General features: G+C 38.0%; 1 protein-coding gene across 3 annotated transcripts in view; it reads left to right on the top strand.

Annotated features, from left to right (window-relative positions):
- Positions 1-10,544: 10,544 nt before the first annotated feature.
- Positions 10,545-17,273, top strand: part of jhamt (juvenile hormone acid methyltransferase) — a 31,599-nt gene continuing 24,870 nt past the window's right edge. For 2 of the 3 annotated variants that reach the window (XM_083125824.1, XM_083125822.1), the window contains exon 1: positions 10,545-10,599. The gene's annotated coding sequence lies outside the window, so the exon portion shown is untranslated. The other variant, XM_083125823.1, reaches the window with a different exon arrangement.

Genomic DNA, 17,273 nt, shown 5'->3' with positions numbered 1-17,273 from the left:
GGTGAAACCCCATCGTAAAAGGCTATGGCAAGAGCCCAGTAGGTTGGCAACCTTGAGCGCGCCACTTTCGCCTTTGCCTTACGATATTTTCCGTTAAGGCTGCAAAAAACGCGCCACTTTCTGGCGCAGAACTGTCTTTTTACCCCTACTCATGGCTGAACCATGTACGCGTCTGTTGCCTGTCGAGTGTCACGGACCACTTTCCTTGCTTTCTCGGTGTGTTTCTTCGTCCTACGTCGTCCTCCCGTGGTTCTGCAACTCCGCACTACTTTTCTCGACTGCACTGCTTCAGCCATGGTGTTAGTTTGCCGCTGTGCAATTGTTACATCATGCTTCATTGCTTCTTTTGTCCCTACCGTTGTCGATCGCTACCCTTTCCCTTCACTTGCCTTGCGGGACACTCCTATTTCCTTTGTGGAACCCCATGCGCATGCGTTGCTCAGCTGCCGCCTGGTGTTTTTCGGATGGGCGACTTTGGTGTTCCTTTTGACTTCTTTTGTTCCGCCTTTCTATCTTCACTGGTACTGGCTGTACAGCGGTGTGAAGTTCATTTTCACACGTTTTCGGCGTTGTCTAGCTCCTCACGGAGGCATCTCTCGGCAAAATGGAAGAGGCACTTTCGTCTCTATTTCATGGGAGGTATCTGTGGTTTTCGTTTGTACCCTACCTTTAGAATCGCCCTGTATATATTTGATGGCATAATATCCTGCATTACTTTCACGAGACGAGACGAGACAGAACCCTTCGAGACGAGACACGAGACTGGACAAACGAATATTTTCGAGACGAGACACGAGACGAGACAGACCAAAGTCTCGTTTCGTGGGCAACACTAAACTTGTTCAGTGGTGGAGCCGTCTCCCGTCACTACTTGTGCAGAGACTTGATTTCGTTTGCCTGCTCTACAGTTAGCTGGGACAGAGTATAGGTCATGAGTGCAGATGTAATGGCGACCGAGTGATAAAATTATACCTTCATTGTGCTTTTGAGCCTCCGTTATACATGTAGGGTACAAATTCGCGAAAAATGCAACAATTGAACACCTACAAAAATTACTGAATAAGCCTTTCTCTTACATAAATGCATTATGCATGCGGTGTAATACACATGGGCGTAGGAAAAGGGGGTCGAATCGCTCCGTGCCCTCTCCTCCTAATTCACATCACGCTACAACGCCAGGGGTTCCGGGTTCGAATCCCGGCCTGGGCATGGAAGTTTGTGAGTGTCCATTCTTCAATTTCATCATGTCATCACCCATCCCCATCTTCGCAAATTAGCTTAACGTGGCACAAAAGGCAAGTAAAATAAAGCAAATCAATCAATCAAACCGCTCTCCTAATTATTTTAAATTCCTTGCACTGAATTTAGCAGAAAAGAAGCAGAATTTATACATAACTAAGGAGATAATTAACATGTATTTTATTCTCGTTTTATTCGTAGTGAGTGATGGGTAGCATCTTCAATTTGCTGAAACCAGATGGGGAGGCTCTGGTTCTCTTCGTCGCAAGTAACCCCGTGTTCTCAAGCTGGCGAAAAGGCACAACGGGAAACGTATATGAAGGTGTTTAACACAGACGTAGCTAGAGATGTCTATGCCTGCGACGAGACTAGGCATCAATTCAAAGATATATTGTAGCGTAGGCGTAACTAGCGAAGGGTAGGGGGTTCAAATCCCCTCCTGTAACTTCTCATTAGACCTTCAAATTTCTCATTTGTCATGTTCTCTCCTGTTCAGATAAAGTGGCACATAATTCAACTGTCCAATCTTATAAAATGTGCCACTTTATGTGTACAGGAGTGTACGTAAATAAGATTTGTATACAGGGTGATTATAAAGTCCCATGACATTTTTGGGAAATCTGCGACTAATAAGAAAATAAATGGTACTACAGTACAGAAGAGACCAAAACACAAAATTAACACTTTTCCACATGACCTCCATAAATTTCAAGACAAGCGTCCCAACGGGACAAGCTAGCATTAAACACCTTCTCCAACATAGCCGGAGTGATCTTTCGCATGCATTTCGTATGCGTTCTTTCAGCACTGTGAGATTGGCAACCTTAGTTTTGTAGACCTTGTCTTTGATAAAACCCCAAGCAAAGTAATCCAGTGGGGTTAAGGTCAGGTGAACGGGATGCCCAGATACGAGGAGATCCTCTTCCTATCCACCTTTCAAAGGTGGTATTGAGATACTCTCGAACAGTGGTTGCGAAATGAGGCGGTGCACTATCTTGGTGAAAGACCGCTGTACCAAGGATACCATCATTAAACAACTGCGGCTCTAGGAACAGTTGTAACATGTCACAAACATGAATGGCCCATAGACTTTTTGTTTGGCCATGCCGAGTCAGACATCCACTTTCGGAGTGTCCCTTTGCCATTCGATGGTATTATGGGGCGGCTCATTGCCCCATATTCGACAATTATGACGGTTCACATGTCCACAAACGTTGGGACACTTGTTTTGAAATTGATGGAGGTCATGTAAAGAAGTGTTAATTTTGTGGAGGTCATGTGGGAAAGCGTTAATTTTGTGTTTTGGTATCTCTTCTGTACTGTAGTACCATTTATTTTGTTTTTAGTCGCCGATTTCCCAAAAATGTCATGGACTTTATAATCACCCTGTATAATAATCCGTCAAATTAAACCCCCGAAAAATGAATTTATATTTAAATGCATGTTCCGCACTATTTTAACAAAAAATGATAAGTCGAAAAGCTACACCGTACCATTGCAATATGTCATAAAAGCCTACAGGGGGATGTAAGTTTCAGTTTTTTGTTATAAGTTCCCCTTATGCACAGAAAGACTAATTGGGACTGGGCCTACAGTTAATATTAGGATTCGAACCGCTATGTGCCTCCTCCGGGTATCGAACCAGAGACCCTCTCATTTCAAGGCGACGACGTTACCACTACGCCATCGGGGAGTGCTACATAAGGGGGATATGGAGATGTAGGGTACCACACATTCGAGATATCGGCCATTTGTGAAGGTGATGTAATCAGCACCCAGCGTCTGTCGCATTTGCCCCTAACGTACCCATTTATTGGAGGCTGGGTGAAACCTAGAGTCGGTTCAGGGTAGTGGCATTGCTGAAAAGATTCCCACCAGAAATCATCCACGCCGGGAGTCGAACCCAAGTGTACCGCGTAGTAGTCAGAAGCACTAATGACAAATCACCTGCATGTACGTGTATATATGCCTTCTAGATACTTCTGCTTTATTTCCGACTAGCTGATAAACTGGCGTTGCCCGGGTATTTATTTATCCCAATCTTGTATTAGACAGGAAAATAATGAATTCTAAGTATAGTGTAAAATGTAACTAATTTCAAATGTGATCGTGAATGTCAATAATTAGCTTAGCGACTCCGAAAACTATGGATTCGATACTAATCTAGGTCTCACCCCTCATGCCGATAGGTGATGAACTTGGAGTTGAACCGCATTGGGTGTGTCACGAAAACTATGGATTCCATTCGCAACACAGCCTGAATGTTAGACAACCCGAGAAATAGTATCGTTGTGCGGATTACATAGAGTCACGGATGTCTGTGCGGAAGTTAATATCGGTGGTTCTCGATTTTTCTACATGTCACCCCTTCCCACCCCACCCCTAGGGGTGACAGGGGTGTCTTACCCCCACAGTATTTATTTCCAGATTGCAAGTGATACGTGTACCAAGTTTGGTTGAAATCGCTCCAGGCGTTCGAGAGTTATTGCTGAACAAACAAACACACACACATCCATTTTTATATATAGAGAGAAGAGATACAGTCAAATTTTGTATAACTTGCTCTACATGCTTTATTGTTTGAAGGTCTCCAAAATGGTGCAGTATTCACGTGAGCTTTATGTAATTAAGACGTCCTAGATTCAAATTTCCGTGGCACACATTCCAGTGTCAGCATATCTACGGTGGAGGCGCTCTTTAAGCCGGCGCTGGAACCGCGTTTATGGCAGTGACTCTCTGTTGCCGCGTTTACCTACGAAGGAACTTGTGGTCAAACAACCAATTAGGCCTCTTGCTTGGGCAAGAAGCGACAACATTAAGAATCCCCTTCCCCAAAGCAGCCAGCAGGGAAACAGGATTTTGTCAAAATAACCATTCTGCGCTGTGAATGGACACCGGCTGATACGATGGCTCCACTCTAGTTTCGATTAGCTTATTTGTGCTAAAACGAAAGGTCAAAATTGTGTATCCTAATCTCTCGAAATGTCATTTTCGGAAATTGTTTTTTAGGGGGAAGGCAGTTTGTTTAACATTTCATTTTTTATTTTTTTTTTATTTTTTTGCAATTACCTGTGTAGCAATACTGCATGTTATTTGAAGCTTGAGACATACACACACACACACACACACACACACATATATATATATATATATATATATATATATATATATATATATATATATATATATATATATATTTGTACAGGGTCATAAACATGTACTTTTTGTTGAAAAATTCCAAGTTCAGGTATAAATAAATATCTCTGATGGGCAGTTGTTTAAAAATTTGAAATGTGTACCCAATACAGTACTCTATGATAAGTAACTTCAGTTGAAATTTTGAGTTTGAGATTAAATTGGTTTAAGAGATACGGCCATGCAAAACTCATGAAAAATTCAATAATTCGCTTTAAATAAGGTATGCTTAATTTAATTTTTCATTTACATATTTTGTGTTAAAATTCTGCAAACTCTAATTTGGAATCTAAATGAACAATATTACAATCCTGAAATGAATCTGCAATAAATTATATATACGAGGGCATGCTGAAAAGTAATGCCTCCTATTTTTTTGTCACTGTGTAAATGCATTTTGGATTTTGAGCAACCATGCATTACTGTGTTGTACCACTTGATATGGATTGATCCTTCTTTGACTGACTTGAAAATGAAATGATGTAAATAACTGGAGGGGAGGGGTTATTGAAGGATTCATCATATGTTGTTCGAACAATTCTTTTTTAAATCTATCATTGCTTTCAATAACTTTTTAGCCTTTCCTTTTTGGAGTGCCGCGTGCACCTGCTGCTAAATTAAGCAATATGGCTACACGAAAACCAACATGGATATAATTCATCTCAATTTATCCACCCAACTGTTCCTATGTAGGTACTCGTTGCTTGCTATAATTAATATATGTTTATTCGCACAGGATGTGGAGAAGTTCATTCCCCCACACCAATATTCAGTAGATCCAGCTGATGATTTCAGGGAGATCCTAGAAGAAACTGGGTTCGAGATTGCCGAGTGCGATTGTAGAGACAAATCCTTTGAATATGAAAGTCCACATTACTATTCACGTACATGCTCTCTCTTTGTTTTCAAGTTTCATATTCTAATTATGAAGGTTCACAAAAAAGATACCATGGTAAGGAACATATCCCTTAAGACCGAAGCATCACAGATAAGATTGATGCTCCCTCCTACACAGAACTTTGAAAACTGTAAATATACTTAGGACAGGAGTGTCAAGATCAGGGGTACCCATTCCCCCCCCCCCCAAATCATATCATTCGCGCCTTCAAACCATATCGTAATCCCCACAAAGTATTTAATTACGTGTCTACCGAAAGTAACTTTTTCTTAGCTTTACTGAACACTATACTTGATCTGCCCCTCCTCCCTAAACAGGGGTCTCCATCACTCAAGACCACCCCTGAATCGTTGATCATAATCGAGAATATAGCTTGTCTTGTAATGCAGCTATAGTATAAAAACTTCACATTCACCTCATTAAAGCGCCAAACACGCATCCTAGTAACACACCATTGCGAACGAAGAGAGCAAAGGAAATTTGTACATCCATTTCTTTGCAGGCTTTCAAGAACATTAATTTAATGGGGTGTCAATACTTTCTTAGGATCCCGAGATATTTACTCTTTTCCAGCTTCTCCTCTGGCACGTTCGGGGTCGAAAACGTGTGGATACCATATCGATAAATGCAGACTCCAAAATTTAATGTTCGAACTCTGTCTTCACTACAGAAATCCCTTGACAACCTAAATTTAAACACAATTAAGAGCTTTCTATCTCCCCCTTTAAATTTAATACTCAATCCTACCACCAAAATTTCCATGCCAATTTTAGACTTACTGTTGATATTGAAGAGTGGATATTGCCTCCTCCAAAAAATAATTCTCAGTCTCCACACCAGAATTTCCGCAAAAGTCTAAGACAATAATAATACCCAAAAATTGGATACGCTCCCTCAATTTAATGCTCAATCCCCCTCTAACTAAAATACCCGCCATAATCTAAGACCTAGAGTTGGATACTGTCCCCCGTCCCAAAGTTTAATTCAGAATTCCCCCCAGAACACACGTGGCAAGGCCTAATATGTAAGAGTTGGATATTTCTCCACCCCCCCCCCTTCGATAATACCCTTAAACACTTTCTTTTCTTCGTCTAATGTATTAAATATGGTGCATTTAAGGTGTAAAATTTTTACATATACTCTATGTTGGAAAAAGATATAAATGTTAAATTTTATATTATTTTAAGGAAAAAATCCCCCAAAAAATCTCGATGGAGCAACCTGCTCCATAATCCCCCCTTGTGGGCACCCCTGGTCAAGATAAACAAAACATGAAGAAGTGTGGCAGCAATAGCGAAGATAAGTGCACGGATTGTGATGAACTTCAAAGCCCTGAACACTTACTGTAATACAGTTCTATTACGTGAACCTTACAACATTGATGATTTAATTGCAGCAAATGACAAAGCTATTCACAAGTTGCTCAATTTTATACTTTATATAAAATAGTACAAACACTGTCATTCTTTTGTCTTTTCAATGTGTATCGCTTTTAATAAAATGGTACTCTGGACTCGGAAAATAACTAGAACATAAAATGTGTAATCAAACCTTCGAAATCTATAGCTATGCTTCATTGACACAGGCTACTATCAAGGATTATGTATATGCTACTATCGTTTCCTGCGAGTCCACAGATTATTGCCCATTAAAATTACCGAGTTGTCAGATTGTGCTTTTACGTTCAACTGTTCGTTCATTCAGCATGCAATGGATTAAGAACCGTCAACACCATTTGTTGAACTAGTGTTTACTTATAACACCATTGTAATGTCAAAAGTTTAACGTTACTTGTAAAAGGATTTAACGATCTTATGTTTCATTCACAGATTGTTTGAAAACTGTCAACCCGTTTGTACATCGTATACCTAAATATCTTCACGATGGATACATACATAGGGGGAGTTCCGGAGGGGCCAGGGGTGATTGCGCCGCAATAGCGGATGTTAGACGATTTGATTGATGTGCACAGTTTGAAGAAAGAAAAACGTAACATGACTTTGTGTTGAGTCTACAGTTACTGCTGAGGCATCAAAAGAACTTTTCAATTTAATTTTTCTAAAATTTCTGAAGCTTACTATTGTGCCGTAACTTTTTTAAAGTAATACGAGTATTGTATCAATAAAAAAATAATGAAATTCAAAATGCAATAATCGTACTGTTTTGCTTCTTTTAAAACTGACAACCAATATACTAATTAATATTTGTTTACTTAAACGAGGAAATTTAACATTTTCAAATCTAAAAGGCCTAAAACTAAGTGTTTTTAAGTTGTAATTTTTTATTTCCGGGAGAAGGTCTCCGGACCCCTTATGAGCTAGGGGATATTCAACAACCCTCAGGTACATCATATGCTTCTCCCAGAGTCTGCCCCCCCCCCCCCCAAAGCAAAAGCTCAAACTCCGCCCAATGATACATATGATGGATTTGCTGCTAGAATTACAAAAGTCCAAAGGAATATCTTGGAAAGACACTGACAGTACATTACAAACTCATAGTGGTGTTTGTCAAGAAACCTTGAACAGTGAATGCTGCTTCCTAGCGGTGACTATGCTGAACTACGGACAGATCTCTTCAACGGCAACCAAGAAACTTCTTATTGATCGACGCACCATAGATAACAGAACTGACTCTTCCAGAGCAGTGGTTCCCAAACAATAGTCCGCGAAATCCATTCAGGTGGACCATAGCAACATGATATTATCATGTATTTTGTAAAAATCACAAAAAATATGTTGGAAACATTAACCATTATTGTTCAAACATAAATGCTCATGGGGCGTAAGGCTTGACCTTATTTGATGCAATGCTCTGGACGAGTTAATCGCACGATGGACAATCATGGAAAAAAATACTTTCCCCATTGAGGAAAGTATTTCTTTCAACGACTATACGTCAAAGTTTACCTTCTCTATATTATTTTCGCTGTATCTATCGTATTCGTATGGTGTACAGTTTATGATTAACAAATAAACATTCTTTGTACAACAGAAATATAGTAAAGTTTTAATATTAAATTACGAGTATCAAGACAAGTCTGTCTCACCTGTGTATATTTCTTTGTACAGCACAGTCGGACAGAATTTAAACGGACATCTTAGTATTATTTTCCATTTCTTCATATTTCTTTAAAATCTTCCATGTGTAAAATGAGAATTACGAAATCAAATCGAGCTATGAAATTCTGCGGGTTGGGATTTGCTCCAGTAACAAACTTATTGTAAAAACACACACACTAAAATTCTTGGAGAAGAGTGAGTATTCTTACATTACACGAAAGATAAAAATCAGTCAGTTTGGACTTCAAACTAAGGATAATAATCGTTCTATTTTACAGTTGCATTTTTTTCTTATCTTGCGTCGCTTTTCTGCTACTCTAAGATAATTGCAACAACGAGGATTAATGATGATTGGTGAAATTGATGAAGAGGGCACTAGCAAAGGCATGCACGAGACCAGGCCGGGACTTGAACAACAGAACTTTCGATGGTGACAACGTGACTGAACCATTCAGCCCACTCGGCCACAGAGACAGCACGATGTGCGTGTATTTGTGTGCGTGGCACAGTGACGCAGGAACAATTTAATTTGGGGCGGTACAAAGTTCAACTTCCATGAGTGAAGGATTTTTTCCAGGCGGGACGACGACGCATATTTTCTCCAAAATAACGTTACTCCGTCAAAAAACACATCTTCAGGTTGATGTTATCATTTTCCTGCAACGCCCTTGTAATAATTAAATTTCTCTGACTGGAATGAAATTATGTGTGTGAAACACACACTTTTAGGTTAACAACCATTTTGCAGCCTTCCCCCCCTGCACCCCTTTCGGACGCCCATGTACGTGTGTGTCGTACGGGTCATTATATTTTTAGAACACGTCACAAAACTTAATTTTTAAAATAAAATTTGCATAACCTTGTGCTGCCAATGAAAAACGCAATATTCACAAAATAATTTTCAATTTTGCACAAATTTTATGGCTATTTTCAAGCTAATTTGTTTTACAGATTTTAAAAATATATGCGATTCAGGAACAGTTTATCTCTAGGAACAGTTTATTTTTATCGAGGTAGGAGAAGAAAGCTGCGTGCAAAATAAAACAATTCTCTCAATCCTTTAACTCTGTTAGTTCTTTTGCAGAGCAATCTATCTGACGGATATATCCCGTAACATTTGTGACTTGTGTTTGTAGATGTATTTCGAGTCTGAGTATGTGAAATGGCATATGTAAACTCTGCACCTTAAATTAAAAGATTTGAATATACAGTATATACCGTTTAATTGAATTGAATTAGAATTTTTGGATGCGTTGGAATCACACAGACCTTATATTGTTAATATGTATATTTGTGTGTGTGTATGTGGGTGCGTGGTGAGCGGCAGTAATACCACAGATAAATGAATACGTAAGGTTTAAATAGACAAAACGTCTGCTTGCACCCTTGAATTTTGTAAAGTTAGCCTTGAAAACCAGGAATCTTACTTGAATTTTATCGTGGTCACCCTGAACACATTACAAAATTATCCACAGTCAAACTGCGCCTTTTTTCTGTGAGCATCATAATCTTATATACGCGTACTGATCTTTCAACAGAAACATAGTCAGTGGCGCAAATATGATTGCTGAAACGTTATTTCGCAAGGCGTGAATGCCACAAAGAACCGAACTGACGCGAAAGTAAGCAAGACCACACGGATCGGAAGTTTGCGGTTTGGACTGTGCAGTTAACAGTGGCGCCAGACATTTTGCTTTGTTTAGAGCTTTAAAAGAATAAAAACATGATGGACTTGGTGGGAAGTAAATTGACAGAGAGTATGTTTCAAACACGTTTGTCATTGATTTTTTCGTCGCCAAACAGAGCAAATACCTCTGTGTGATCTAAAACTTTTGTAAAACCTTAATGTGTACGTATAAAGACTTAAAGAAGGGTTGATTTAGATGCACAAACCTACAATAGATTCAAACAAGCAAAATGGGTAATTTAGGCACAATAAAAATGTATAAGTTGTTGCGTTTTCTAATGAAACACTGACGTAACTTGTTATTTCTTTAGGCACTTATCAATATTGCGTAACTTCAACGGTGGTTCAAAGCATCAGGACTCCAGGACATTGCAAGCTTATCACCTAACAATGGGCAGGAAAGCGAAAATTGATAAGGCTCACAGACGGAAGCGGTTTGCCTACTTTTACAGAGGAAAGTCACCATTCGTTCTAGTTCACGTTCAACTTTGCACGTGCCCAAGCTCTTGAGGAGTAACAAGGTAAATTTTCACTGTTCATTGAATGCATTGGATTTCGGAATCCCCTTCCTTTTTGTGCCATTGGTGTGCTTGCAGCAAGCTGGTGTGATTCAAATACCGATTTAAAGCAGGTGATTTTTTTTAAAAAAAAACAAAAAAAAACACTGATTTCATTCACTTTAAAGAAATAATTGAAGGGTTCGGGTGTAAATCATGGTAAGTGACATTTTGGCCACTTCTGAGTTCGTCAAGAAAATAGGTTATTAGAAGTTATACTGTAGATAAATTGTTTTAGTGATGTATTTACCAATTTCAGAAGGGTTCACTGAGTCCAATGCAAATTGTATGACATGGCAATTTCACTCGAAAAATGAAGGTTGGCACATTTTACTTTGCAACTCAAAAATGACCAAAATGTCACTTACTACCTATATTGTGTACCCAAGCCCTTCAGTTTATAGAATAATGTACATAAGGAATTTCTAAATGTCAGAATCAATATTGGCGAAAGTACACTAATCTCGTAATAATTGAATAGTGTTTATTAGGCTCTAAGAAAGGAAATTTAATATGTAAATCGTAAACGCACTTAAATATCTCTTAATTTAAAATGCAACAATTCCTGTGGGCAAAAATACCAAGCATTTTATGTAGAATAATGTACAAAGTCAAGGGCGACCACAGGATTTTTTCTCAGGGGGGCAGTCACAGAAACTTTTCATTATTATTATTATTATCATATTATTACATTACTATTACTACTAATGTTTCCTTTAAAATTACGTACATTTGTAATATCCATATTCCGTATATCTATAGCTATAGAATTTGCATAACTATATACTTAACTATAATTCATGTAGGACAAGAAGTTTCTTTTTATAGTTAGATTTAGTGTAAAATAGACTAAGCTTAAATGTAACTTTATTTCAAATAATAATAATAATAATAATAATAATAATAGTTGTTCTGAAACTTACGGCCTGTAAGTCACATAAAACAATACTTGTTGTTATAAAATATCTCTACAATTTCACCATTCTCATTACATGAACACTTTCCAGAAATCTCAAAGGGGAGGCTCCCCCCTGCGGGTGCTCATATACAAAGTACTAATCGTGTTAAACCGTGTCACTAGTAAATGAAGATGGAAGCTGATATTTTGTAAACTATCATTAAAAATTCACCAAAATTCAGCTACAAAAACTGAAATTTTGTAGCAAAAATCCCAACTAAAAATGCTCTTTTCAACCTACAGTAGACGATTTTCCTGTGATAAAATTTTCTGAAATGTCGCTAAAGGATAACGGTGATGATGATGATGATGATAATAATAATAATAAGATCCTAAGGTTCTGTATTCTCCCCCCCCCCCCGCATTTTCTTCAATTCAAACACTGGAAAAACCCATTTGTTTTCCTACACACATATGAGAAATTAGTGTAAATGAAGATGTAATTGCTCCTCGCCTAAGGAAAAAACTGAGATGTCCGATTAAGGGAAGGAACCTAAACTGACATGAACCTTAGGACTTTTATACAGAAGTCAATTGGTGCGTGTCAAGTAGTTCCTTTGATAATTTGAACTCTTCCAAGATATTTTCGTTGAATACTTATATGTTTCAAGGACAGAAATAAACTATCGTTAGATAATTTTTCTTGCTTTTGACATACTACGTGCTTTTCCCTAGGAGAAATGGACTCACGAATTTCCTGTTTTCTTTACTTAAGGCTAAATTTTTTCAATATAATTTCAAAAGTTACAAATGGTATTCAAAAACTCTTGAAGAACTTGCTGTCGTTATCCACTAGGTGATGGTACAGGGTATAAATCTCGCCATGGGACTTGCACTAATTGATGGACCCAAAGTTTTTTCCGGTTCGTAATCTTTTTCCTTGTTTTCATTTTCCTCTAACTCCAGTACTATAACATATCCCTGACACTAAATGAACGATGATTGTGCGCTAGATGTGAATCAAGCCCAACAGTATTGATGTGCCAGTGACTCCAGAAGCTATTCCCAATCTCTACTTATATAAAAATGGATGTATGTGTGTGTTTGTTTGTTCCGGCATAACTCTCGAACGCCTGGAGCGATTTCTACCAAACTTAGTACGCGTATCACTGGCAACCTGGAAAGAAATACTGTGGGGGGTAAGACACCCCTGGCACCCCTAGGGGTGGTGTGGGAATGGGTGACATGTAAAAATAATCGAGAACCAGCTATATCAAATTCCGCACAAACAGACATTCGTGACTCTATGCAATCCGCACAACGATAGTGTTTCTCGGGTTGTCCAACATTCAGGCTGTGTTGCGAATGGAATCCATAGTTTTCGTGACACTCCCAATGCGGTTCAACTCCAAGTTCATCACCTATCGGCATGGGGGGTGAGAGGGGGTGAAAAATAAAATGCCACAAATGACCTAGATTAGTGTCGAATCCATAGTTTTCGGAGTCGCTAAGCTAATTGGCGACATTCACGATCACATTTAAAATTAGTTACATTTTACACTATAGTTAGAATTCACTATTTTCCTGTCTAATACAAGATTGGGATAAATAAATACCCGGGCAACGCCGGCTAATCAGCTAGTACCCTTAAAATGTTCTGGTACCGAATAAACCGAAGATACAAGGCAAGTGAGCCAAAGGTAGACCAGGCCGTGTTCGAAGGTGGCCCACCTTACGAAAATTATATTAGTATTTAATACAGCTAACGAATGGCACTATATTAATTTACCCACTCTCCGTATGGTGCAGTATGCACAAAACCATCTGTCTCTGGCTTCCAGCAGCTACTTTATGTACGTTATTGTGTCAGGTATCGAGCAGAATAGTCGTCGTGGTTATCTTCAGGTAAATAGGAAATGTGTGTGTGTGTTTGTGTGTACGTCCTTGAAATTAACGAATGTTCATATATTATACGTAATTATCTATTTGATCATAGTTACACTGTAAAAATGTTTTGTGGCAAAGGAACGATGCCTATTTTTGTAGAAAAACGTGGTCCAGTGGTGAGTTCGTAGTTACACGCCTCTGCAATTTACTCTTTTATTCACATTAAAATACGTTTTATTATTAAAGATTAGCTAATAATGTTAAATTTGCACAGACTTTCACGCATCACTAAATATTATTAATATGTTAGGTGTGAGTTGGTGTTTTTAAGTCCAATTTATGCACAGTAAGGCAAATCGGAACTGGACCTACAGTTTAAAGTAGTATCGGAACCAGTATGTGCCTCCACCGGGTATTGAACCCGGGACCCCTTGATTAAAAGGCCACGACGCTACCACTACACCATCGGGGAGGCCCTAATATGTTGGGTTTATGTGTTAAATACTTCATTGATAATTTTTTGTACGGAAGTGTTCTTTTCTATTTATTTCGAAGACAATTACTGTAATATAAGGTACTTATGAAATTATTGTTGTTTCGGATATAAGACAACATTAACAGAGCCCCTACAATGTCTAATATGGGCAAGAAGCTGGAATTGGCACCACCACAATCAGCCCGAAGAGCAGTTGAAGAATTTCACTTTTGGCTAATCGCAAAAATGAGTGATATCATGAAATTGATGAAGAGACACAAACCCTTGCAGGATTCGAAGCTGGGACTCCTGGCTTCATAGGACCATCTGCTAACCACTACGCCACGGATGTCGGTTATTCGTTGTTACTGTGTATAATGCATGTCAACAATCAAAAGTTTGAGACAAACAATTTTCACTAACAAATTGTAAAAACATGAATTAACATAAATAAAGATGTTTCCTTGAGCACACGCAACTATAAGCAGTGACCCCTGTTCCCAACATGTAACGGTTGTTCCTTCCATCAACATTTGTTTTTTTGCGCACGCTGAAGTAATAACCAACAAGTGACAGAAAGACGTCCAGTCTGGGAGAAGGAAGAATAAGAAATTAAGATTGTATAGGTTTCGTCAAAGATTTCAAATAATATATGAAAAACATTTACATCGCTAAAACAAAAATAACGATAATGCCGATAAAATTTTATGGATTTATATTTTTAACCAATCTACGCAAAACTCACACGTCATTCCATTACGCACCGTGGAAAGGATGAGAGTGAGGAAGCGAAGCAAAAGGCTTTGAGGTGTGTTGGCGCGAAGCTTACGGTGCACGGAGCGCTCACGATATTACACAAGTGCAAACGAGTTGCCCAATTCTGTTGGTTTGCTTGCTGGCTCAACTCACGCAGTAAGCGGATTTCACCTTAAATTGTACTACATTTTACTTGAGTTTAGAACAACTAGATAAACCTTACTAAGATATCATTTATAAAAGAGTTTCTTCTCTGTGTTTGTTACTGATAATTACAGAGCGGAAGTTGATGACCTAAAAAATGCTATATGACCTATAGAATGCCCTAAGAAATGGGAAAAAATGACGTAAAAATGCAAAAAATGACCATTAAATTTGTTAGTTTCAGGTTAAAAATTGAAATTAAAAAAATTAAACAAAATTCAATCTTGCTTTAAAAAAAAGGCACCAAATGATACCACAAGCACATTCAATTAAAATATGCAACGAGGATTTCCAATGGAAACAACCAAATAATTTTAAAATAATTTAATGAAAAAGTCGTATTTGTTTAGAAATTTAACAAATTGTATAAAAAATAGGGAAACCAAAATCAGGGACACATCCGGGAAAGGGTTCATAGACAGCCCCTCCCCCCTTCAGGAAAAGGTACGTCGGAAAAGTATTTTGTAACATCAGAGATTGTTAGAAATATCTCACATACAAGCACTTTCTAAATATTTAACGATTTTTTCCACTTACCTTACTGAGTTACCGTACACCTTTCAGAGGTTCTCAAACGAGAATCTTGGTCAGTTGTCAGCCAGAACATTCCTCTACATAGAAAAAATTCTCTTGCAATCCTGCGAGATATGTATAGGCCTATGTTCACCTTGGTGAAAAGACTCAAGAATATTACCAAAATGAAAGAAGTGACAAAATATGTTAAAAATGATGGAAAAATGCTGAAAATCGGGGAAAGTGACCTAAAATCTGAAAATTGGCAACAAATGCACCTTAAGATTACCTTTTTTGGGTTCTAGAAGAAGTGTAATATTGTGTATATTTAATGGGCATCGTGTCCGAGATGTCAGAAAAAAGATGACATTTCATCAACTTCCGCTCCCTAGTGATAATGAAAAATGCTCGCTCTTAGACTTGAAATTTCCACAAATCGTACTTCAATATTTATTGATACTCACGTTTCATTTTCTATCGACGAAGCTTCCTGACAGAGAATCAAAAGAGGATTTGGGATTTTTGTGTTTGATGTGCAAATTCCTATGTGACCTCATGTTGAAAACTCTACAATCAATGACGTATTTAGGGGGGTCCAGGCGGTCTGGACCTCCCCGAAAGACTTACTTAGCACTAAAATTAAATAATGAAAATAATGAAATAATAAAGTAACTAAAATTAAATAATGAAAATATAGATCACGGTTATTTTTTTTCTGCCGAACTTATTGGAAGGCAAGGATCATACGACTTTGAATGACAATATCAAAGAAGATTTATGTAAGCTTTAATTCTATACATCTCACTATGCATAAAATATTACCAGGAACTTAACTTTTCGTGAACTGGATCAAACATCCTTTTTTGATATTCAATAAATAATCAATTCCTTATCTATTTGGTATTAATTTTCTTGCCACGTTGTTCTTTATTTATCTTCTTGTTTTACAAATTTTGCCAACCTTGACTACACGTTAATCTGGATAATGAATAAGTGCTGTTATACTGTCTTTTTGCCTATTCATGTAAAAAAAATATTAATTTGAATATTTTTATTGATACTATTTTAATTAATTATAATTATTTAAATTTAAACATTTATTATTATTATTATTATTATTATTGTTAAAATATACAAAAGAGTAATTTTGCCTGTAGTATTATATGGGTGTGAAACTTGGTCCCTTACACTGAAAAAAGAACATAAATTAAGAGTATTTGAAAATAAGATCCTTAGGAAAATATTTGGACCTAAAAGGGATGAGGAGACAGGTGAGTGGAGAAGGTTACATAATATAGAACTACATAATTTGTATTCATGTCCCGATATTATTAGAATAATTAAATCAAGAAGACTTAGGTGGGCAGGCCATGTGGCACGAATGGGAGAGGAAAGAGGAGTTCACAGGATTCTTGTTGGGAAACCTGATGGTAAGAGACCTGTAGGAAGGCCAAGACGAAGATGGAGGACAACGTTGAGATGGACCTAAAGGAAATTGGTAGGGATGGAAAAGAGTATAGAGATCTTGCTCAAGATAGGTTTGGTTTGGTTTGAGTTGCTGTTTTAAGTCCACTTTATGCACAGTAAGGCTAATCGGGACTGGACCTACAGTTTAAAGTGGGATCCGAACCACTTGTGCCTCCACCGGGTATCGAACCCGGGACCCCTTGATTACAAGGCAAAGACGCTACCACTGCGCCATGGGGGAGGCCTGCTCAAGATAGGGACAGATGGAAAGCCTGTGTTGCTGCAGCCATGAACCTTCGGGTTTAAGAAAGCTAGAGAGTTAGTTAGTTATTATTATTATGAGACACTAGGTTCTGACCCTCCTCCCTCCCAGAAATATATTTCTAGTTACGTGCCTGTCTACAATTACAGTGTTATAGAATTAGAATTGTTTAAGTG

Source organism: Lepisma saccharinum, chromosome 7 (assembly GCF_977018435.1).
Source record: "Lepisma saccharinum chromosome 7, izLepSacc3.1, whole genome shotgun sequence".
Classification (NCBI taxonomy): Eukaryota; Metazoa; Arthropoda; class Insecta; order Zygentoma; family Lepismatidae; genus Lepisma; species Lepisma saccharinum.
Note: the sequence above shows the minus strand (reverse complement) of the source record. Positions and strands in the feature narration are given on the sequence as shown.